The sequence below is a fragment of the Phasianus colchicus genome, chromosome 1 (assembly GCF_987193195.1).
Source record: "Phasianus colchicus chromosome 1, bPhaCol1.hap1.1, whole genome shotgun sequence".
NCBI classification, from domain to species: domain Eukaryota; kingdom Metazoa; phylum Chordata; class Aves; order Galliformes; family Phasianidae; genus Phasianus; species Phasianus colchicus.
This window is the reverse complement of record NC_143436.1, coordinates 72,219,584-72,237,175: the sequence shown is the minus strand read 5'-3', so window position 1 is coordinate 72,237,175 and position 17,592 is coordinate 72,219,584. Positions and strand designations below refer to the sequence as shown.

Below are 17,592 nucleotides of genomic sequence, written 5' to 3'. Positions count from 1 at the left end.
TAACAAGTCCAGCTGCAGGAACAATCAGGATCGGTATCTTCCAACCCATCTCGCTACATATACTTGGCCATAACACAAACAATTATTTTGAGTAATGTTTCCACTCACTACACAGAGATTCTTAAATAAGGTATATGCTTAAGTCAACCAGACTTGGCTTTTTAATAGGTGCATTTTATACAGTGTCACATCTAGCCTATGTGCTATCACTGATTACAAGCTTTATTAATTGCATTTTTTCATGTAAACCACCAAAATAATGTCAACCAAAGACACAAGATACTGTTAATCCAATGTTCTCTCACAAACTGCCATCCTCACTGCAAATTCCTTTTTGGGAAAGCTAAATTTTTACTGTGAGAAGAATTTAAATGCTTGGAAACTATTTTTCTTTCTAAAAGATGTGCAGTAAAACAGTATATTTAAGTTCTGACTTAATTAAGCACCAAGAGAGAATGTCAGACGGAATAATACATTCTAAGTCTCATAAATAAACTAAATTTCACATTACAGAAATGCAGTTGCACTAATAATTCTGGTTTGTAGAAAAATGTGTTTTGCCTTTTGCACCATAACACTCTCACTTTAAATTTTAGTCCTTAGTGAGTTAAGGCAGCTTATGAGTAGTACTAAGGAAATTAGTAGTTTGGAACCCAGGATTAGACCAGTCATCTAAATAACTCATAGATTTACATTGATTTAACCTACAATTTTGTATTTACACCTATCACACTTTTGTTTCTGACAAATCACGATAAAATTAAGGGAGTGCTAACAAAAAAATAAGCTCTGTATTTTATCAGCTAAGCAAATTCTGTAAACAGTTCTATTTGTCATGATCATTTTAGACCTGCAGTATTTGTAATTGTGGATAGCATTATGTGAAAAATTGGCATAAAACCAGCAAACTATGTAGTATGTTTGTTTTAAATCACAGTTAAAAGTTAGAAATTAAATTCCACCTCAGAACAATGTTCTGAGGTTCAGACTGCATTTGGCTTGAGCTGCTGTGCTCAAGGTTCAATCTTGATGGTGAAGAAGCAGAAGTCTGGAAGCCTATATACATTGAGACAGAGAAAATACCTCTGTGTAGTCCTTGCAAGCCGTAACTGCACTGGGCTGGTTATTTCTGGTTACTTGTATTTTTCTTTCTGGAGGCTACACACTGAACAAGAAGTTTACTTGCAAAAGCAAAAGTATTTACATTGACTGTGTTAGACTGCAATCAATCCACATTATTTAAAAACCTAAACTGTCCTAAATTCACAGTCAGTGCAGCCTGTGTAAGGACTATTACTGCTTCACCAGGGACCAAACTAACATTGCAAGGCTGCATTAACATACCACCTCCACCCACAGGAGACTTCTGTGGGGGATGCTAAGCACAAAGAGGGATGAGGCTTCACCTTCCCATGGTGTATCAGGTGACAATGAGAGAACTCCACCTGTTAAGGGACATGGAAGCAAAGGCTCTGCTGAGCCTGCCCACTCTCACAGCTGAAGGCTGCATGCACACCTCAATTTCTGGAGATGTGATAGCTCCTGACACAGCTGCATCTGGTTCATGTTTTGTCTCCACCCTTAGCCCTCCTTTTGGAGCCTGAACTGGGTTTTCATGTTTCATGTCTACAACTCCTGGCAACCTCAAAGAACTTACTGCTGACAATGCTGCTAATTATTAAGATGCTTTTTACTTTCCAATTAGTGTTTTTCCTTGGATACCAGCAGATGACCTCTGTGTATAATAACAGCTTTGTTACTCTCCAGCATTGTCTCAAATTGTAATATGATTCAAAAAAGATACACAGGTTGTTTTGCCACAAGTCTCTTGTCTCTGCTCTGATTGGTTATTGTTACTGGTTATTGTTACTGTCAATGGAAAGAAGGCTTATACATGCACTCACTGCACAAGTTAATGAGATTACTGGTCTCATTATCCATCCAACACAAAGCCCAGTCCAAGAACCAGATCAGGTTTACATAACACAAACCTTAAAAAAGAGAAGGGTAAAATCACCAAAAGTTGCTGATCCTTTCCAGAGCTGTTGCACCCTCACTTGCATGCTGCAGCAACCCTCTGGAGTCTGCAAGACTAGGCATCCCAGACTGTCCTGGCCCTCAGCATCATGACCTGAAGGGATACTTCAAGCACAGCAAGCTGATGTCAAGTGCAAGGGAGGCAGCTGCTGTAGATATGTGTGCCAAGGGAACCCAGCATGGAATCTGGAGTGCCCTGGGGTGACTGGGGCAGTGACACTGATATGGCACACATCTGCACAATAAACACTCTTCATGAGTTGCAGGCAAGGAGCTCGGGTGGCAGACACAACAGCTCTGCCTGCTTTCAGTTCCCTCTGTACAACCTTTTGTTTTCTCAGGTGACTGAGACTCTCAATAGATTTACTCCAGTGTAAGTCTTTTTACTTGAGACTAAAGCTTTCACTAGTTAAACATTCATTAATGAACTTGAACCATGGCTTCAGGTGGTGGAGAGTAAGCAGATTTTTGCCAGCATTCAATGATGTGTTACAGACTTTGTGTCCATTATTCATGATGTTGTTGCTACAGGCTCTAATTTTACATAAACCAAAGTCACAGGAGAAATGTTATGATGAGCAACTGTGAAGAGTACAGGAAAAGAATACCATATCAGTTGGTATTAAAGACACAGTTCAGTATTGCATTTTCTGATTTTGAATCCTTTTGGGAGTGGAAACAGAAAATTTCTGTGAAGAGTGCCAAGGTAAAACATAAAATTTTGAAGATGGTCTTCAAAGTGAATTTATGTCTTCTGGATAACTCAATTCAAATTCCCCAAATATAAAAAATACACAATCTTTTATCTATGAATAAATGTACTTTACAGTTCCTTTTAGATCCTTTTTAAGAACTACTAAAATCATATCCTAGCTATCATGCTCTGCATCTTCTCTGGTATGCCAGAATTTAAGACCTATTGGGAAAGAAATATGTTATACCATCTATAAAATTATAAACATGCACACCAACAGCGTCAACTCACCAAGAGAGCAAGCAGACTTGAGGCCACTGTCCAAAAAAACCAAACTTCCTCTCCCTTTAAGAACATAAAAACCAGGCATATAAAAATACTGACTTTCCTATTTCCCAGCATTTGTAGTATACACACAAGACAGTAATTCAACTCTGCCTGTAGGATGAATGACTTCTTCAAAATAAGCTTCAGGCTCAGAATCCACAACATGTAAATTAAGATATACTGCATATGATATATCTTAGTTGTGAAAATGGGTCATGCGTGTAAGGCATTTCTAGACTATATTTACTGATGTAAATATTCTAAATATATTCTCATATTTATAGAATAATATTTTAATTATTTACTACATTTCATTCTCTATGAACTGTAAAGGAATTGGATTCCTATTAACCCTCATAGGAGGAAAAGTCTGAGTACTTCTTTGTAACCTTTCATAATTTTATATTACACATGCTCAACTCCATAGGAAACTTCGTTCTTGATCCACTATATAGAAAAGTTGATACAGTAGAAAAAACTGATGGATGAAGATCACACACTGCACATGTAGAGATTCTGATTTAACATTATCATGAAATTTTCAAAGTTTTACTATCTTGCCTTGTAGCATTTTAGGACTAATGGGATTTCCTCAAGACTTCTGGGTGCTGAGTATTTGTTCAGCTGATTATGACCAAACCATTTCAGGATCAAATTTAAAGGGGAAAAAAAAAAAAAAAAAAAAAAGGAAAAAGAGAGAAGGTAAGAAAGAAAGACAGAGATTCTATGTGTTTAAAATGTGAATTCAGTTTGCAGGTCAGAATGTGTATTCAGACAACCCAAACAATCCAAGGAAATTTGAACTGGCACAACTATCAATATATCCACTAGGTGTCACAAAATAATCATACAGATGAGAAACAATTATATGTACAATTCATCAGTGTACTACATCAATGAAGTGCTGCTTTGAAATGAAATCCATTATGAGCACAAATGCAGGAAGATGTTATGAAACTCATGAATATGCATACTATCAGAAGTGTATGGGAATATCAGACACGATACTCAAAAGCTGTTGCAAACTGGGGTGTATGTCATGTAACAGATTCACATACAAATGTGTAAATACCCGATTAAATTAATCCTTCATGAATCATAAAATCAATATTACCAGTTCTCAGAATCACCTCTTAGGCTGCTTGTTTTTTTACGTTTCAGCTAATGAATTTTCTATGCTCGTATTTTGTCAGATTTTCTAAAAATATGTGAAATTCCTTCCTGACTACAAGGAAAATGCTGCAAAGAAAACAAGTTCTGAAGAGTTGGGGGATAAGAAACCAAAATTACTTAATTAATATTGCTATGAAATCACAACAAAGGGTGAACACTGGAATTGAGAATAACATAACGATAGATGCTTCTTAGATCCAGACTCTTTCTTATGGAAAGGTATGCTATGAAGATTTGGGTAGAAGAATTACCAAACTGAGAAATTAACCTCAACACTGGAGGTATTTAGATGTTTTTAAATATTCCTGGAACATTCTAAATTCATAATGTACGCACCTGCACTCATCCAAAACACTGACAGCATTAAAAGTTCAAGCCCAGACCGCTGAAACAAGTAATCCAGTTTTCCAAATGGTTCTGTAATGACAGTAACTTTTTCTCATAGCTGCATACAATTTTTATGGCCACACAGTCTGCAGTGTGATTTATCACTATCCATGCATGTACGCACTACACTCAATAAAAAATATTGTAATCAACATCATATGCAAGATCACAAAGTAGAATAAGTGAGTTAGGTAAGAGGAGAAAACATGCCCTTGGTGTTTTTATCCAAATATATGCACAAAAAGGCTATATGCACTCTACTGACAAGTGGCATTAAAAAAGCCAATCTATGAAATGTTAGTAACTCTTTGCCCTCTTCAGAAATACAGTAAATAAAAATTTGCTTTAATACTACACTATCTGTTCATACGTCATCTTATTTGCTTTGTCATAGTAAGTTGTACAATGTGAACATGTAAATGCAAATGTAATTAAGCTCACAATACGATTTGGACTTTTTACATAATATTTCTTTGTAAGATTTACTTTGTAAATGTCAAAGCTGGACAACACATTTCAAAGTTTGGAAATACTTTCTAACTTCAGGATCATGGGAACGACACTTTTCTTCTATCCCCAATTTCCCCTCCACTTTTGAGCCAATCAATTAAATAGTTGAGCTTACAGGAATACAGGTACAAATTGGAGAGAAAAAATATTTTTCTTTTCTTTTTTTTTTTTTTTTGCTTCTAATGCCAGCATAATTTTATCTGTATATTCTAAAGGAATCTGTTAATTGTGAAATAAACTTTCAGAAAAAACAAAATCTTTTCTCTGAAGTTCTCCCAACATGAAAAGTATTATTTGATTTCAAAGAACCCTCCAAACCATGCAAAACTCAGAGTATCATGCAGTCAAGAAGAATTTTGTTATTTGATTTCAATGAAGCTATGAGTTCGCTTCAGAGAGAGTCATGTAGAAAAAAAACTGGTCCTACTTATCACAGAATCCAATAACCATAGAATAATGAAGCTTGGAAGACCTCTGGAAATATTTAATCCTCCTCAAAGCAGGTCTAATGAGATCAAGTTGCTAAATTCTGTATGCAGTTGAATCTTGGATACCTCTAGGGATGGAGATATAGTAGCCAATATGGATATTTGTTGCAGCGTTTCAACACTCCCTGGTAAAAAGCTTTTCCTTATATCTGACTGGAATTTTTCATTTTCCAGCTTGTGTCTGTTAGCCCTCATTCTATTTCTGCGGCACCTTTGAGAAGAGCCTGGCTCCATCTTTTCCTTACTCTAAATTCAAGCAGGTAGCTGTGGATAGCAGTAAGGTTGCTCTTTTGCCTTTCTTTCTCCAGTTGGGCAGACTCAGCTCTTTCAGTCTCTCCTTGCTCACCACGTACTCCAACCCGGGGGACCTCTACTGGACTTGTGCTAGCAAGGTGGTTACCACCTTGTACTTTTAAACTGTGCACAGAACTCCAAATAGAGCCTCACAAGTGCTAAAAAGAGAGGCCCCCTTCTCTAGAGCTGCTGCCTTTAGTCTTGCCAATGCAACACTGAATGCAAGTTGGTTCTGCTGGAAGGGCATATGGTTACCTCATATTCACCTTGGGCATTAGGACTACCAGATCCGTTTCTACTGAACTGATTCCTACACAGCTGACTCCCAGCCTGTATCACTATCATCTCACTCATGACACTACATCTCTAATTAACAATATTAAGAAGGTATTGTGTTTTTTTGTTTGTTTCTTTTAATTTGAAAGCACATATATCCTAGGCCTCCCTCGGCCTTAACATACAAATTGATGCTAGAGTAGTACTTCCACTCAAATCTTACAGAAGCTTTAGTTTATGAAAATATATTGTCTCATCAGCAGCATACAAGAAACTTACTTTTGGTTAAGATGCACTAGCAAATCCATGTAGTTCAGAGGTCTAGCACTTGTGTAAATTAGTATTTCACTTAACAATGGAATAATTTAAAATTAAATGAAGAACTATAATTATACTTTACTATCATTTAGTTCTTTATATTTTCTGCAACTGGAAATAAGCTCGAAAGAAGACATCCAAGCCCAACTGCTGTATTCTTGGAAAGTTTATATTAGACGAGAACATTTACACTCATAACTACATGATTTTTTTCAGCTTAATTCAATATGAGTAACTGGTTCAACTTGGTTTCTGCTCATTAAATAGCAGTTGGAAGGAAATGGTTAATCATTGTTTGCCATCTACTGTAGTCAATCCACACTATACAGAAACATTTTTGCAGCCAATCTAAAACCACAATGCACAAAGAGAGCAAAAGGAAAATACTGTTTTCGGCTGTATATTTTTTTCAGTGCATGCTAAAATTGTAAATATTTTGTGGTTAACCCTCTCTCACTCTTTGACAGCACTTTCCTGTGGACAGTGGTCTCTGTGGTACATACCACATCATTTAGCAGTCCCTATAAAGGTACAGCAATAGTGCTATGGAGAAGCGTTAGTGGTCTGCTCCATAACAACTTAATCATGGAGAGCTAACCTATGAAACCACAAGGCCATCTTTCAGAAGGTCAGAAGGCTGCAGGCCACATGCAAGATGCCACCTGTGAACTTTGCTGTAATCTAGAAAAATATTATAACATTAGTAGTTTCAGCTTTTTTTTCTCCCATTTTTCTTCATGTGTAAACAGTAAACCACTTTTGTGTACTCCCCAGCAGATTTCCTAGCCCATAGGCCCTTTCTATCATTTCTCTTATTTCTGCAGTTGTCCCAGGAAGGCTCTGAATTCTCTAAACCTCTCCAGGCATTTTTATCAAAACCAGCTCTAAGTTTTTCTAAACATAAAGTCTAGGACTTAAAATGTATCAAGCCAAGAAAAGGCAAAAGATCTTGCCTTCTCAAAGAGAAAGAAAAATGAAAGAGGAAGATTGGTGACTATTCATGCTATTTTCTGGCTCATCTTCCCCATCTGGTAATACTGACAGGGGCTGTGTCATAGTTAGAGAGGGAAGTAAGTTGCTATTTTTGGATTGTTTTTTTAATCCACAATCTTCCACAAATATTATATTTGTTTTAAAATGAAGAAAAAGACATGTGAATGACATAGAAAATATTCCACTTAAAAACAGAAAGATTGCTGGGAAAAGGCAGTTCATAAAGTTTTATTAAAATACACATTGCTAATAGGTGGCAACGATATCAGAAGAAATGCGAAGAGTAAGAAAATCAATACTGCCAAGCCCATTCTTCTATCAAAGATCTAGCACTAGTGGCCATAATTCATGTTATTGAAGTCTTCTTTCAAGATTGATTAAAGTTCATTTTAGTAATATCAGCAGGGATGCCTGGCTCCAATGATCTTAATACTGAGAGTGCTATAGCCTGCAGTCTTCTAGTGAAAAATAAAGGCTTGTTTCTCTGGGCCTTATTGCAAATACAGAACTCACAGCGTATCCAAAGACCTGTCAGTCAAAATGTTTTTCCTTTAAAAAAATCTCATAAAAAGAACACTGAAAAATAACCTCCCCAACTTCCTTCTTTTGCAAGCCATAAACTTTAATCATCCTCCTCCTCTTTGCAGATCTCCTGAGGTATGTAACTGGGGAGACTTATTCTTACACATTTCTGAGACCTGCAAATAGCTTCTAATTTGGGACAACTTGTACCACCAGAGATCTTAAAAGGGGATCATCCCGTAAGCCTTTGGAGACTTTAGTGTTCACGACCCAGTGCTGTCTAATATGCACTGGGGGACTTGCAAGAGAGTGCTGTTGGAAGTCCCCCTCTAGCAGAGTTTGTAGCAAGAGAAAGAAAGATTTAATAAGAAGAGTGCACAGTAGAAATGTACAGTTTTCCAAGAACTCAGAAAAAGATGTTTTCAAATCAGAGAAGAGTAAAATGGAACACAGACAGGTTCTTTGGATATTCAGGGAGTTGGATTCATTTCACAACTGTACATCAGATTTTCAAGACTTTCTTTGTCCTCTTGTAAAAGTATTTTCAGAAAATTAAGTTCAGTTCTTTTGGTTTCTTCAGGTGCTATAGTAACTACTCAGACTTTCAAAGGCAAACTACAACCCTGCTTATTTCTCTGAGCTGATCCATGCTGAATGATTTTAAGTATTACTGTCAAGGCTGTATGTCTTAAAATATTCACATCTGTGTTTCACTTCCACACCTGTAAACTATTATGTCCGTACCTTTATGAGTGAGGAGTACAAATTTGCAATGTCCATGAACCAGCTTTGAGAATCTTTGGTGGTAAAGTCACACTGGTATGTATATTGATAGATGGAATCTGTTTCTTGGGGATCCAATCCTACATCTGTCTTTGATAAGAAGAGAACTGTAATTCTACAAACCCCAAAAACATGACTGGGAGATGTCACAGATGTCAGTAAGACAGGCTGCTCTAAACTGCAGGGAGTCTGGCTTTTGAGCCAGTCCCAGGACTGAGGAAGGTACTTTTCATACCTTTCTTTACTTGAATAAAGTGTCCTTTCTCAGATGTGTCTATGCTGATTTCAACTGTTCACTGTGCGTGTTATTATACTGTATCTTATTACAAAGCAGAGATATTTAGATAAAGATCTGACTTCCCTTTCTAAGCACATCAATGCTCTTTTACAGCCACACAGTACTCAATTAATTCAGATTCTGGTTTTTAGAGATTAAGACTATATATATACGGACATCTTAAACCTACCTACAAACTCCTAAAGAAGTCTTAAAATTCCCTGCATCTACCTATTGAAGTCTCTAGATTGTTTAAAATTTAACTAAAAGATTTGAGGTTGGATGCTTTAGGAATAGTGGATCAATTCTCAAGACCAAAGTCCTGGCACTCCAAATCACCCTAGGTGCTTAAAAGTAGCATTCTGTCAGATGGAACATAACTTTTCTTGAATGTGTTTTTCCAGAGCTGTTCAGAAACACTTTAATTCACTGCCCATAATGGTGAGACTGGCATAAGTGGTGACCTGAAACACCAGCAAAATTATCTCATTCATCTTTCAGCTGGACCCAGCAGAAGCTGCAAGTCAAAGGCCACACCAACAAGAATTTAATAGCAACTGACTCCACATTATGCAGCCATTTTTTTCTAGGAAATTCTTACATTCTGTAAGTTTGATTAAAAAGATCCATCAGGAAGACCCATCAACAGCTTTCTACCTAAGTAAAGCAGATTATTAATACTAAAATATCATCCCTAAGCCAACAGGAATCAGGCACAATAAAACATAAGGTATGGTCAAATATACACAATCTTAATCTACGACAAGACACAGCTATACAGGGCTGTACTCTTGTAGACATAACTCAAGGCACAGAAGTCCACACTCTATCTTTTTTTTTTTTTCTTTTCTTCTGGATAGATTCATGTCTTTGACTGAGGATTACATATTTTTATACACGTTTTCCATTAATATTAACAACCATTTCTGTAGCACTCAACTTTTTATCCATATGATCTACATCACTACATCAACATTTATTTGATCTATCAGGGATATCATCCCATCAAGATTTAATAGCTATTTTCTACAGTTCAAGCATGTTAACACTTGCTTTCACCTATGGTACAGCTTATCCTTCTCCTTTTAAAATTCTAATGATGTATACAATAAAGTACCCTTATACAGCATGACTCAGAAATGCATGATATTCCTTTCTTCAATTAATGGTAAAGGAAATGGGTACAAAGCGAAGGCAAAAGAGTTCTCTATTCTCATCTATAGTTTTATACTGAAATCCTGAGTGTCAAATGAACAGGGCTTTTAGGAAAATGTCAGCAACTGTAAGAGTTACATAAGATAGAGATAGAAAAATATTTTGCAAAGAAAAATGACAGTTAGTCACTTGAGAAGATGATTTATACTTCAGTTTCAGTACACGAACAGCCAACATGTGACCTGACATTTGCTAAAGAAATCAAATAGACATTCAGCAAGATTACAAAAGCAAAAGCATTCATTGTTCCATACAAGCAGTTCCTCTCTATACTAGAGAAAGATCTAGAACACGATGCAAAAAAAAAAGAATAAAAAGGAGAGGTAACAATAGCAGGTCTTCCTGCGCATTTTGTTTTAATTTGTTTTAATTTATGAAAGCCAAGTTATGTTGTTTATGCTGGCCCTTTTGCATCATGTGTCGTATTCTTTATGGACAATTTTTGTGGCCCTGCTAGGCAGGGGGGTTGGAACTACATGATCCTTGAGGTCCCCTCCAACCCAGGTCATTCTGTGATTCTGTGATTCTGTGATTCTGTGACAAGAAAGATTCACAATTCTCATTCCATGTGTGTTTTAAGTTACTTTGCAAGAGAATTTGACTGTTAAAGCAGTGCACAAGGAATGCATAGCTGCTGACATACCTATTCCACACCTGACAGAATATGATGAAAAAGACAACAAATGCAAGGATGTCCAAATAAGGAGGATGAGCTGGTTGGTGAGATGAGCTGGCTTAGATTGTGAGCTCTGTTATATACTTCCTGTATGATCTGAAATGATTATGTGAGCCCCTGGGGCTCTGTTTTATCACTTTTTCAATTGAGACCATAACTCCCTTTCTCACACTGATACTGTAAGGCTTAATCATTAATAGGTTCAATTCAATGCTGGACAGATGATCAATACAAATTTTATGCATCACTGAAGAGCCATTTAACCTCAGATCTTAAGTAGCATATAGCCTTATGTCAGCCTCTTAGCTGCCACTGCATAAATATATATGGACATTACTGAGAGTATTTGAGGGACATGAGGAGTCAGCAGTACTGATACTGCATTCCTCAAGTTACAAGAACAACAAACTTAAGAGAATATATCCTTTAAATACAGTGCAGAACAAGTACTAGCACATTTATTTGTAATGGTTATACATGACAAAGAAAAGAGAAAGTGGTATAACTTGTGCACTGAGTGTTCAAGTGCAGTGATTTAAATGAATTCGTGAAATGATTATTTTAAAACCTCAGAAATCGACAGTGCCTGGAAGGATTTTATTTTGGTGTTGGGAGAAGCAGTGTTTTTACTGACTTCTCCCAAGAACACAGCTCATGAATGTGATCATCATTTACTTCTAGAAATACAGCTAAATTCAACACAGTAATGACTTTTAAGATGTATCTTGAAGATACTTATAAAGATATATACTTACTCTGGCAATCAAACAGAAGAAAAAAGTTCTTTTCAGAACATCTTTTCCTAGGGCTATTTTTAAAGCTTATTGCCAGAATTTATCTATCATGAAAACCTCTACATCAGCAAGAAATTAATCTGTACTGTGATTGTCATAGATACCTTGTCATTTTCTTTGCACAGATGACCAATCTTCACTTCTTTCCTCTTCTAACTTCGTTAGTTCATGTTGTAACTTGGTCATTTCTCTTTTTCAAAAAGGAAAGAAGAAAAAAATTGTAAAACATTTCCGTTATCATTAGGAGGGAAGAAAGTGAGAAATGGACATACAGACACTAAATGCAGTTCTTCCAAAGAGTTCTGTTTACAAGGAGTTTGCTTCAGTACATGGGCAGTATCCCACTTTAAACTTATTTTGAAAGCCTTGTAAGTAACTGGGGCATTAATGGCACTTTGCAGGGGGGTGACATTAGCCTCAGGGAAACACTGACTTAAAATTACTGAGACTATTCAATTTAGTTGCTATTAACCTTGAAAGCTTCAAGTAAAAAAATCTCCTCAACTTTCACAGCTAAACAATTTTAAAGTAGTTACCAGATAATATTTTTTTTTACCTTTACTCCCCAATATTGGAATCACATGCAGTTCTTTAAAATTAACATGACTAGTGGTAGTAGAAAGGTTAACTGTGCTTTGACTAATCAATCAGGAAAAGATATCAATACATCAGGTCTAAATTATTCATAACATGCAGTAGTCAGCAGTTTAGTCTCTGCAGCCAGTGATACTAATAATTTTTTGGATAGTACATCTGTATCATTAATACCTTTACAAATGGATGGTATTCAGACTTCAATATAGACACCGTTAATTGCACACAAAAATATATACAGCATGGTGAAATAACAATCTTTGTTTTCCTGCATTGTGATCATTTTAGGAACATGACATGACACTAGATAAATTATTCTAGGTCATCCCAAAGCAGCGATGTTCTCTGCCTATTCATCAATCTATTCATTTATTCATTCTCACTCTATTCACTTATTACTGATTTCTATTTTCTCCAGCTAATTCTGCTGTTTTTTGATGAAAGGTTACTCTTTTCCACAATGTCCTTAGCATTTGTCCCAGCAAATCTCCTAGAAAAACTGACTTTCTCCAATAAGAGACACCAATGCTTACTCACTGTTCATTCCAACCCTTTTCTTTTTGTGAAAATATAAACTGTGTTAATGCTGTGTTTCTATAAACTATTTGTTTTGTTTTGCATTATGTACCGAGCTAATTTTCTATTTTTTCTCAACATGTTTCATTATTGCTCTCTCATGCCACAATTTACCCTTATACCATTCCCACACTTTTCTTTGGTAAGATTTTTCTCTTTTACTGTTGTTTCCATAACTCACCTTAGTACTAAAATAGTCAGGCTTATTTTTCTCAAAGCCACAGTCTTAGCAATTCTTTATTTTTCTTTTGTAGTCAGAGATCAGGTCCTCTTCTTCTACTCAGCCAGTGACATAATACTTTGTTCTCTATTGAACTTATTCTGAAATGTGCTAGTTCATCTGCATGCCATTCTGCACAGCTGAAAGAAGAAAAATGCATGTGTATATTTTTTCTAAAAATAGAATACAGGTACTATACAAAACGTACATGAAAATAATCCTTAGCTTCAGTCAGAAATGTGGCAAATGGGATCCAACCAGCAAAAAACAGTCCAGACACAAGATGTGACAGAAATACTGCTGGTAAAGAAACTCTTCAAACTCGACTGCCTTAATGCTGTATGAAGAATATGTGCTGATATAGTACCATATTCAGATTTTATAGACATATTTTTCAGACTGTTCCATTATTACAGTAGGCTACAATCCTGCAGATGTTTAGACATGAAAAACTTCAGTCATGCCAGTATTATTATTCGGTCTTAAATTCCTTCTCCAGAGAGTTAAGGAGAAACCCCCTCACTCTTAGACTCATAATAGAAGAGCAGCAGTTGTTAGGTATTCTTCTTGTTGAAGCATGAGAATGTACTACAAGAAACATTAAACTTCTGTCTCTTTACTGATAAAGCATTATGCCTATGCTTCAAACCCTTCAAAGTCTCCCTTAAATACGCAATTCAGATTAAACATGTCTACATTTTGTTTTGAATTGGGATATTACTAAACATCATTTGAAGGTCATTGGGATAAGCCATCCTTTTTAAGAGGTTTGAGCTTCTGAATTCCCTGCTGTGCACAAACTTAGACATTTCCTGGCTTTTTGTTTTTACTTTCCTGTTATGTGTTTAAATCCATATTTAAAAAATGTCTGGGGTAATTCATCAACTTGGTCACAAAGATGAACTTCTACTAGTAGCTTAAAATGAAAAAAAAGACTAAGATGCTGAGGGGGGGGGGGTTGGGTACAATCTGAAATACTGTTAATTTGACAACTACGATGTAAAAAACAGATTTTCTTTTTTCTTCTCTCTTCTTTTTTTTTACTTGCAAGGTTAATTCATGTTTTCTTATAAATTCCTGATGTATGCAACAAGATGTACAGCAAAGAGGAAGAATAAAATATTACACATATTCAATACAACATACAAATGAAACCTGATGATGGCCATTTAATGTAATGCATTAGCAAATGAAAGACGGCTGGTTTGTTCACAACACCCTGGAATAGCAATCCTACACTCAGAATAGGAATCCAGCAAAGCACAAATCTGAAGTACCAAACCACCACTGGATAACTGTAAGCATCATGGAGAGTACAGAGGCTTCAAAAGAAACTTATTTCCTTGATCCTAACATGACGTTTCTTTTTAAAGTCTACTGTAGGAATATATGTATTTCAAAACAGGAGAGGAAAATTCTCTGGCTGGGGAGCATAAGTAGTCCATTTCAACAGAAAGAAACGTAGACATACTAGCAGAACAACTCTCAGCTCCTCCTTTTTAGTTCATGGTTTTATTTATGTTATTTTTACTCATAATGATAGCAGTGCAATGCAAAACGCCTAATAAGCCGTTGTATGGGAACTGCTGAATCACAGCCTGAACCTCTGATTGATCACCTGAGGCAAGCAATGAGTCAGCCACGGGAGCACAGGTGAAGGCAATTCACCTGTGCTGCTGGAAGGAGTGGAGCCTGGCTGCACCTCTTCTTGACCCATTTAAGAGCTGACTGCCAGTGGTGTAATAACTGGTTTAGCCAAACTCTCTGGTATATTTCATAAGTATAACATCTGTATATTCATTGATTATACAGCCATATAACTAACAGATACTGTACGCTGAAGCAGTAAAGACAAAATTCACTGTGCAGCACTGCAAGATGTTCATTTCAAGGAGGGACAGCTTGCTATCCTTGTATTCGATTAAACAAATGAACACAGCCCACAAGATAGACCAAAACATTATTGCTATTTCTTTTTGACCCCTTAAAGTATAGGTTCAAAGCATTTTTTTTTTTTTTTGAAGGATTTGCCACTGAGAGCAGTATGTTTCAATTTCAGCTGGCCTTTAGAAATCAGAACACAACTGCTCCACTTCTACTTGCACTATTTCCTTCATGTAGCAGGATATTAGTAAGCAGCAATTTAAGTAAGCCCTAAGTAGACTACTGCACTTCCACAACTTCTACAGGTTCTTCCACCTGTACTGGTCAGACTACAGTCTTATCTTTTTCCCATATTCAAAGTTTCCTGTGCATGCTATCTGATTCCTCGACTGAAAATATTAGATATTCTTAATTAGAAAATGCTGAGATATGGTACAAGTGTACAAAGAATTAGAAGTACTTTTCTGAGTAGATCTCTTCAGGGAAATATTTTCTTTCAGAAATATGCTGACATAGCCTAGATTTCAATATGTAATATATCACATGAAATTTCCAGTCACACTTATATTGACTGCATTCCCATAGAAAAACTCTTGCTTCAAATAATGAAAAAAAAATCCTGAACTTACCCAATTAATAGCACTCAAGTAAAACAATCACAATACTCATTCCTGTTTCACAAGAACTAAAGCATCAGTTCACTGAGACATACTATTAAAACCTAATCACAATAGGAAGTACACGTCAGTATTATGAATTACAAAGATGCTACTTCTCTATCATGACCAGGCTGCAGTTTACTTCCTCTAAAATGTTTTAATAATACTTGCAATATTAAGGTAGGATTCTGAACAAAAAGTTGCTTACATTCAAAAAGGTCCTCGAACCAAAACCTACTAAAAACAAAGCCTACTAAAATGCAGCAGACAATGCTCAAGTAGCATCTCCATGATATGGCACCACTGGTCCCATTTTAGGAAACTGCTGACCTAGACTGCCAGACTGGCTTTTGTACTAGTCCACTAGTCCTGGCTGCTAATTCTTAGGATTTTTAACTGAAGAGACTGTGCTGTCAAGTTGTGCTTAATAAAAATGCCTATCAAAATGGCCAGGCTGTAATAATTTACAATCAAATGCTGCGGAATACATGAAGACCATCACTGCAGATGGAGAAGTACTAGAACTGAAGTACAGTTAATCCAAATCCTGAAGTGCCTCTCCAATTCCCTGTGAAGCACATTCCACAGCAGAAATTGTTAGCCACTGATACCTCCTAGTTCTAGGATTCACATCTCACTGGAATTTTGCATGAAAAAGGCTTTGGTAATAAAAATGAAGTGCAGACATCATCAAAAGCACCTTGTAAAAAGAATTGTGAAACCTGTAATGGCACATGTGCCCTCTTACAGAAATATGGCCCTATACACAGGAACCACACCACCACCAGGAGGGTGTCCTTGTGACCAACCTGAGTATGGCCAGCAGTACCTTGTGGCTTTGGAGTGACAGCACCATCCCTTGTGGCATCTCTGGCTTTGCTGGGGGGACCACTAGGCCTTCACTGAGAGCTATGTGAAGCAAACTTACTGCTCCTTTATGCCAAACACGGTACTGATGTGAATGGTTCTCCATGCACTGGTAATGAAAACCAAGCCAAAAAGAACACAGCTCTGTGGGTTTGCTAAGATTTTGCTCCTGTGCTGAATCAGTAAATGCAGTAGTTGTATCTGATACTGCTTTGATTTTTTCCTTTTTTTTTTTTTGTCATTAACAAAGAATATGTGTAACTTCTTGAGTGAAACCCCTGTTCTGGAACGCGCTGAACAAATATTTTATAAAAGAGGAGAAGTTTGGCTTAGAGTAATTTTGCTGTCAAGTGATTTCTTAGAACTCAGAGCCAAAACAGGTAACAGCCCTAAGGAAGTGCTGTACTGCTTAAAAGAGCTTAAGAGTCACACTGCACGCTTTGCACTGGGGTTTGAGGACAAGGATGGGAGCAGACTTTTGCCAGTCATATAAAGATTTCCCACATGTTTGTCAACGCAATTTGCTTCATCAAAACCCGATAAAGGAGCAGTTAAAGAAATGCATACTTAATGAGGCTGCACGCTAATGAGGTTACTGCTATATTACAGAGTTGGGATTAGCCAGTTAATTTTTCAAACTATCTAACTTGGAAAATAGCGTTTGGCAAAGTCCCCTGACATCTGCCACAACTTTATTTAGCCTCCTGCATTCCCTGGAGGTACTGCATATGAGCTGCTCTGCAGTACCGCACTAGAGCAACTGCAGACAGAAGGGAATGTAGACAGACATGCAAAGTGTTTAAAATAGGAAACACGGGCTCTGTGCTGGGGGCTAGCATAACAGGTGTATATATATTGGGAGCTTATATTAATGAGGCTTCTGTTACACATGCACAGGGCTGCCGGCAGCCCTTTCAGAAGTAGCTGGGTATTTTGGTAAAAGTCAGACAGAGTAACCTCGTAGTAACCTCCAGTCTGGCTCACAGCCACTAGGGAGGCTTCTGAAGGACTGTCCCTTGGTGCTGCAT

At 36.8% G+C, this 17,592-nt stretch overlaps 1 long non-coding RNA gene across 16 annotated transcripts in view; it reads right to left on the bottom strand.

The window, feature by feature from the left end:
- LOC116231459 (uncharacterized) overlaps positions 1-17,592 on the bottom strand; it is a 142,379-nt gene that overhangs the window by 22,665 nt on the left and 102,122 nt on the right. For all 16 annotated transcript variants that reach the window (XR_016469665.1, XR_016469673.1, XR_016469670.1 and 13 more), the window contains 2 exons: positions 13,116-13,294; positions 11,869-11,954 (listed from right to left, as the gene is read on the bottom strand). This is a non-coding gene — a long non-coding RNA (uncharacterized LOC116231459). The remainder of the gene's footprint in view (positions 1-11,868; positions 11,955-13,115; positions 13,295-17,592) is intronic.